The sequence below is a fragment of the Triticum dicoccoides genome, chromosome 3A (assembly GCF_002162155.2).
Source record: "Triticum dicoccoides isolate Atlit2015 ecotype Zavitan chromosome 3A, WEW_v2.0, whole genome shotgun sequence".
NCBI lineage: Eukaryota > Viridiplantae > Streptophyta > Magnoliopsida > Poales > Poaceae > Triticum > Triticum dicoccoides.
The window spans coordinates 518,242,229-518,248,692 of NC_041384.1; the positions used below are offsets into that span (position 1 = coordinate 518,242,229).

General features: G+C 41.3%; 1 long non-coding RNA gene across 3 annotated transcripts; it reads right to left on the reverse strand.

Annotated features, from left to right (window-relative positions):
- Positions 1–4,960: 4,960 nt before the first annotated feature.
- On the reverse strand, positions 4,961–6,110 carry LOC119271919. Of its 3 annotated transcripts, XR_005134670.1 has the most exons (4): positions 6,046–6,110; positions 5,303–5,346; positions 5,168–5,236; positions 4,961–5,062 (listed from the first exon to the last, which is right to left on the reverse strand). It is a non-coding gene; the product is annotated as an uncharacterized LOC119271919 (long non-coding RNA). The 3 variants fall into 3 exon arrangements; XR_005134669.1 differs by having other exon boundaries at positions 5,168–5,346; XR_005134671.1 differs by lacking the exon at positions 6,046–6,110 and adding an exon at positions 5,865–5,902 and having other exon boundaries at positions 5,168–5,346.
- Between the last annotated feature and the right edge of the window lie 354 nt (positions 6,111–6,464).

Genomic DNA, 6,464 nt, shown 5'->3' on the forward strand with positions numbered 1-6,464 from the left:
GGATTCTAGAGACAAGAGGGAGGATTCAACTTGATACCCACAGGTACCTCGATTGCTCGAAGGCACACTTATTTCAGACACGGCTAATCATCATCGCCCCAGCACGAAAGCCATCAGAGCATAATAAGTAACACCTTTAAGTATAAATAAAAATAGTTCAGGGTTCATTGCATAGTGGGCTCAGATTCGGCTTTCCTCGATCATATAACCTACCCCCGTCATCTCTTATCATAGATCAATTTGTTTATACAATGGAGCTTCCCTGGTTATCACTCAACAAGAATGACCATCCTAGGACAGAACAACAAGTATCACAGGATCAAAAAGGACTCTAGAGACAAGAGGGAGGATCCATCTTGATACCCACGGGTGCCTCGATTGCTCAAAGGCACACTTATTTCAGTCAAGGTTAATCATCATCGCTCTAGCACAAACACTACTGGTCAATTTAGCAAATCCAGGAGCATAACTATACAACCAGAGCATCCACATGTAAACCAGATCATCGCAGGAACTCCTATGATAGAAACCAAACATGAACTCAGCCTGCAAACCCTAGAATAGCATGCATCTACAACTAAAGAGCTCAAGTAGGAACCGATGCATGAGCAGGGAATAGAGCATCAACCAAACGAGCACCACATCAATATAGCCACGGCCACGTCCAATGCAGTAGCCGAAGCAGATGAGCAGGAGGAAGATGGAGCTCACCAAGGGAGGTTGTAGCCGAGGCAGTACTCAGTGGGCACCGGGTTGCGCCAGAACACCGTCCAACCGGCGAGGAACCACGTCGGAGTTATGCCTTGCACTGCCCCGCCGACGAGCCTGCATACCATAGGAAGAAAAGGATCATCAGCCAAATTAGGAACCAGTTCCTGGTGAAGGAAAAAGAACAGATTCTGATTCCTATAAAAATCAACTTTAGATGACAACCCCTGGTAAGAAAAATCAGGAAGCAACAATCTTAAAGGGAGTAGCATCGATCCCTAAGCCACACAAGCATCATACAACAGCAACTACAACCTACACCATAGGGGGGGGAATCCACAAATGCAAGGCATAAGTGGGAAAAATTGCAACAAATGCAAGGAAGAATATATTACTAGGAGTCTAAAATAATATTTTCATTCAGCAAGGTGCCATGGCTGAGTATGCCTGCCCATCCTAATTGTCAATCCTTAAGACAAACTATTTTGTGCATAACGGTGAACATTTTTTATCTTTCTACAGTAAGAAATAAAAGGTTTATTATGGCATTTCATAAATGATTTAGTCGCGCCTCAACATATAAGAAGTAACAATAAACCAGAAGAAACAATTATGTCTTTGCTTTCCCTCTATATAAGTAATAATAAAAGGTTTATTATGGCATTTCATAAATGATTTAGTCACGCCTCAACATATAAGAAGTAACAATAAACCAGAAGAAACAATTATGTCTTTGCTTTCCCTCTATATAAAGAATGTCCTTATTATTCCTAGGAGGCATGTTGCCATCAAGTTTCTTGTTGAACTGCCTAATTTCGACATTTAACAATGATGCATATCATTTTAGAAGACTAAATACCTTACGACTACAACCATAGTCACCGTCATCAACTTGCACATCCTAATTTTGACATAGTAACCTTTAATAATGATCGGAACCTGTATTGAGAACCTAGTCGCCGTCAACCACTACAACCATAAACAACACAAATAAATGATGTAATTAGCTTATACAAATTTGTGGTTTTTCTTCTCTGCGGAGCTTATACTAATATTTCTACATGCTAACAACACAACATAACATCATACTCAAATGTGCATCTGCTAATCTAACAAATATCCCCATCTCAAACAGAAAGTTGTAGATATTTTCACACAGTCGATGGCCAAATCATTGTACTGAATTTAATCTAGCTCCTGAAAACATCACCTGGATAACAATTGCAACCACGACATATTTGTCCTATGATTATATGGCTAAGCAAGGACCAAACTTCTCTAGTTACTTAAATACATGCAAGCTGGTGCAACTAACTAAGATAAAGGTTAATATAAGTTTCCTAAATAAATTTAGGTTAAAAGTCAAATCAACTAAAGTTTTTTTGTTCTTGCTATACACTGGCATATGGGATTGGTAACCCACGCACTCTGCTCCAACCCAACAAAAATAGAGAAAACAAAGCATCAATCTTACTTTCTTTAACGCTAGAGAGATCGGTCCCAAAAGGCCTTGCTCAGGAACCAGCAAGGCATCATGTTGTGTTTCCCACAAAGACCATGAAGCATAAGCAACTAATCAGAGAAGTAGACACAAACTTGGTTGCCTAGGCTCGAAATGCAGGGTTGGCGGCTACACACCTAGGCTCGAAGTAGCTGTCTCTGTCGTCGGGTCATGGACAGTAAGGCGGGATAGATTCATCTTGGGTTCCTCTCCCTTTGTGTGGTGGCGGCCTGAGCTTCTCCTGCCGAGCGCCAAGGAGGAAGAGATCGAGCAGAATCGGTGAGTGGGTGACTTTCGTAATAACGCATGCTATAGTTTGAAGCAAAGAAGTAGCATACGCATTGGAGACATCATTGTTTTAATTATAGAAGTGGCATCAAATTAAAAAATACACAAAAATAATCTAAGAATATTATCATTATAGAGCAATAATTTCTGAACTTGGTGTCTATCAAAAGTAAAATAATATAAGGAAATCTCTCTACTATCACTACAACATTGCAAACCAAACCAATCAGTAGTATAACAATCAGATCGATGATAGGGGTTTTTTCCCATGATTTCCATGTAAAATAGCATCAGTAGTACATGAATTATGCATAATCACGTTTTTGTTTGTGTTTGCAATGCATGGTGTGTTATCAATAGCTTCTCTGACCAATAGGTAACAACCATCTCTAGCTGAAAATTCCATCACATATCATGCCGTGGATTGAAAATCTGGTACGTTTATCCGATGAGAACACCTACAGATTATGTGCAGATACAAAGCACCACGATGGCAGCCCCAAGATAAGGTGTGTGAAGGAGGAGGGGAGAGGAGAAGATCTCCAACCTCGAGCCGGCACACGAGCTGGGATAGTGCGGGTGTGGATGGCAGCAGAGCGAGCACAGAGAAACCGAACGTATGGTCTCGATGTTGTTCTTCATGCCGTCGTTGCATGCCTCCCTGCACATCACCGGCCAAAACAACCACACGCATGAACATCTAGCTCACAATCACATAAACCTGAGAGTTGTGTATTCTCTCATAACTCGTACAAAACATGAGTTGTGTATGTATTCTTAGGAAGATATTAAAATTGCATCAAGTAGCAGGCAGTCTATTGTATATTTTTTTTACAGCGGTAATGTGAATATAAGATAAGATGGTAGTATAAGATATCACAAAATATGCTACTAACATGTATATTTCATGGATAGATGGAGTGGCCTGAAATTGCATGCAAGAGGTTGAGAAAAGAAGAAGAATACTTGTTAAAGAATTACTGGAACAAAGGCAAAGTCTGCGAGAATTCCCACAAAATAATGATTTTGGACATGTATACTTGGAGAGGTGTCACCACTACATCCATGAGACCACCATGGACAGAGCTACAAGAAAGTAATACAAAAAAAAATTCTTATCGATGGTCGGATGTGCACATTCTATCCATTGGTATATGTCAAAGAATGTAGTATTACTTTGACATTTAGCAAGTTGAATGGATAGTACATAACAATTAAGGCAAGTCATTTTTCCAAAAGGTGCATGAAACTCAGATATCAGTCTATATAGCACACCACGGTAGCTAATGAGAGAGAGATCGGGAGAGCAACCTGCAACACCCAGGTCAGGTTCTACGCGGTGATCAAAGAAGTTGCGCGACAAAGTAAGCAAGCACACCCAGCGCCACGAGTCGCTAGTCAGAAGCAAACTATTATTAGGAAAGAAGAGGTGAATCACAATTGCTCATTTTCGTGTTAAGAAATTAGATTGACACCAGATGGCAAACTGTAATACATATACAAAGATCAAGTACTCTCATGATGCATAGCATCCATTAAACTAAATTATACCTTTTGAGCGCGCGCGCACACACACCGCAAACTGATCTGGAACTTGGAAGTATGTTCTTTTTAAACCATAAATCTTAAATGCAGCTTTAAATTTAGTAAAATTTTAGTTACATTCTTTTTAATTTTCAACACCCTGGAACCTAGATAAAATCCCCCAGTAATATCCTAATCGCATCAATTGCAAAACTACATATAGTGAATAATCAGAATCAGACATGTAGCTGAACCCAGTCCCAGTTTGCTGATCAACATAGATAAGATTCGACTCCTGCAGTAGCCAATATCCAATTCCAAACAGAGAGAAGATTATACAGGGTCTAAACAATCTCTAAGAAAAATATTATACATATTGATTGATTAGTATGCAAACTGTCGGTATATATAATATACCTGATCCCAACCAAACTCATTCCGGAGTAGCGACATGTTGTCTGCTATGTGGAAGGCGCCGTTCTCGTAGAAGAGGGCTAGCTCGCTGCAGTAGCCGGGCCTTCCCATCAGCCAGATCACCACTGGGTCCTCCTTGTGCCACCTGAATTCGAAGAAGTAGAACAGCCTCCACGAAAAAGTGGCAGATGTAAGGCATAGGATCATCATGAGAAACGCAACATGAACGAAGAGGCTGGAGGCTGCATGTGTGAGCTCACCTGGCGTCATGAGTGGTGGGGAGGCGGTAGCACTCAGTGTGGTGCCCGAGGTTGCTCACCGACGTCAGAACAACGACTTTGGATAGAATCACCGCTCAAAAGGATCAAACATTCAAGTGCGGCGTATAGTTCCTTCAAGATAAAAAGAACAGCTGACTATGTGATGTTTCAAATAATCTGTCCATAGTAGTGTACTGTGATATATTCAAGTAGTCCATCCAAAGTAGTGTATTGTGATATAAATATATAACGAATGATCACTTACTGATTAGGATCTCCTCCATAGCTAGCAATAGTATCACAAATAAATGAAAATGCCTCAAAAGCATCACTGGCCATGTCACTTATTGTTCCTTGGGGCAAATTTCTGCAAGATATATTTACATATTTCATCAACCAGACATATGTCAATCTATACTTACTCGCCTAGAAGTCATGAAATTAGATAGAAATGCCATCAAAGGGTAAGCACCTATAATCAATGCAAGCGACTATAATTCCACGCTCCGCTAACCGTCTTCCAAGAAGAGCACCCCACGCCCTGTAACTAAACAGAATCATGACCATCAACAACGGAAGTCACGGAGAAAGGTGTCTTGATATGTACCTTATCTCCTCCTCTATATGGACCAGCTGGTGATAGATGTGTGGCTGTAGAGAGAGAGTTGACAGTAAACAAACCGAAAGCAATGAAAAAGGAAAACAAAGAGACTTATTACGTAGGTGTATTATAAATTTTCTTGAGCGGGGTATTAAATTGCCTTTCCTTTAACATTACCAAATTCCACATAATCCATGCTTTCATGGATATTATACATAGGCTGGGGGACATTCATGCTTCCTTGAAGCACTGGTCTAATATAAAAAGAACCTTTGCTTCAGAAATATAAGTTGAAAAAAAAGAGCTGCTGATATACAATGTAAGAGTAGGACAGAGAAAATACTACACTAAATTCCTGCTCCTGTCATTTAACTAAAAAGTGAAAACCTAACCAAATATTCAATGGAATTGCTTATACTCTTCATCCCAACAAATCTTTCAAGTGTGTACAGAACTGCTGATGGAACGTAAGCCTATACACTACATAATCTGAACTCTTTTGGAAGGGAATTGATAAGAAATCCATAAGTTGAAAATTACTGAGTAAATAAAAGAGCACACATGTTACATATATAATCTTCCCGGCAGTCTATAGGAGTTTTGTCGAACACCTACAGACAAATCTTGAGGAAGATAAGCTACCCTTCCAATCTAAATCATCGTCACACTAGCATCCACCCCTTTTCTCATCACCCAGATATTCACAACATCCATACAACCTGGGAAGTATATCGTGTAGAGGAGCTCACCCACAAATCTGCCCTACGGAGGGGCACCTCTTGCTGCTCCACCTACTGAGTCTTCATCCGAATGCACAACCCATGCACCTCCTGCAAAGTCCAAGATGTGATTTAGGGAGGAAGAAACGCATCAGAAGATTGAGCTTAGATAGGAAAAGAAGAATGGGAGCGGAGAGGACACGGAGATGGCTTACCATGCTCATCTTGGCGTCCTCTCCGGTGGTGAGGACGTAGCACGAGCTACTCCTGTTGAGCACCGAGCGCAGCAGCGGCGTGAGCAGTGGCATGTGCCCTTCGCTGACCTGCACCCCTCCGTTGCGCCGCGTCGTCGTCCTCGTCGTCGATGCCCTGCTGCTGCGTATGTGCGGGCGCGTGGGTGCGGGATTGGTTGGGTCGGCGCGGGCAGGGGATTCTGGGGTTTGGGAGGG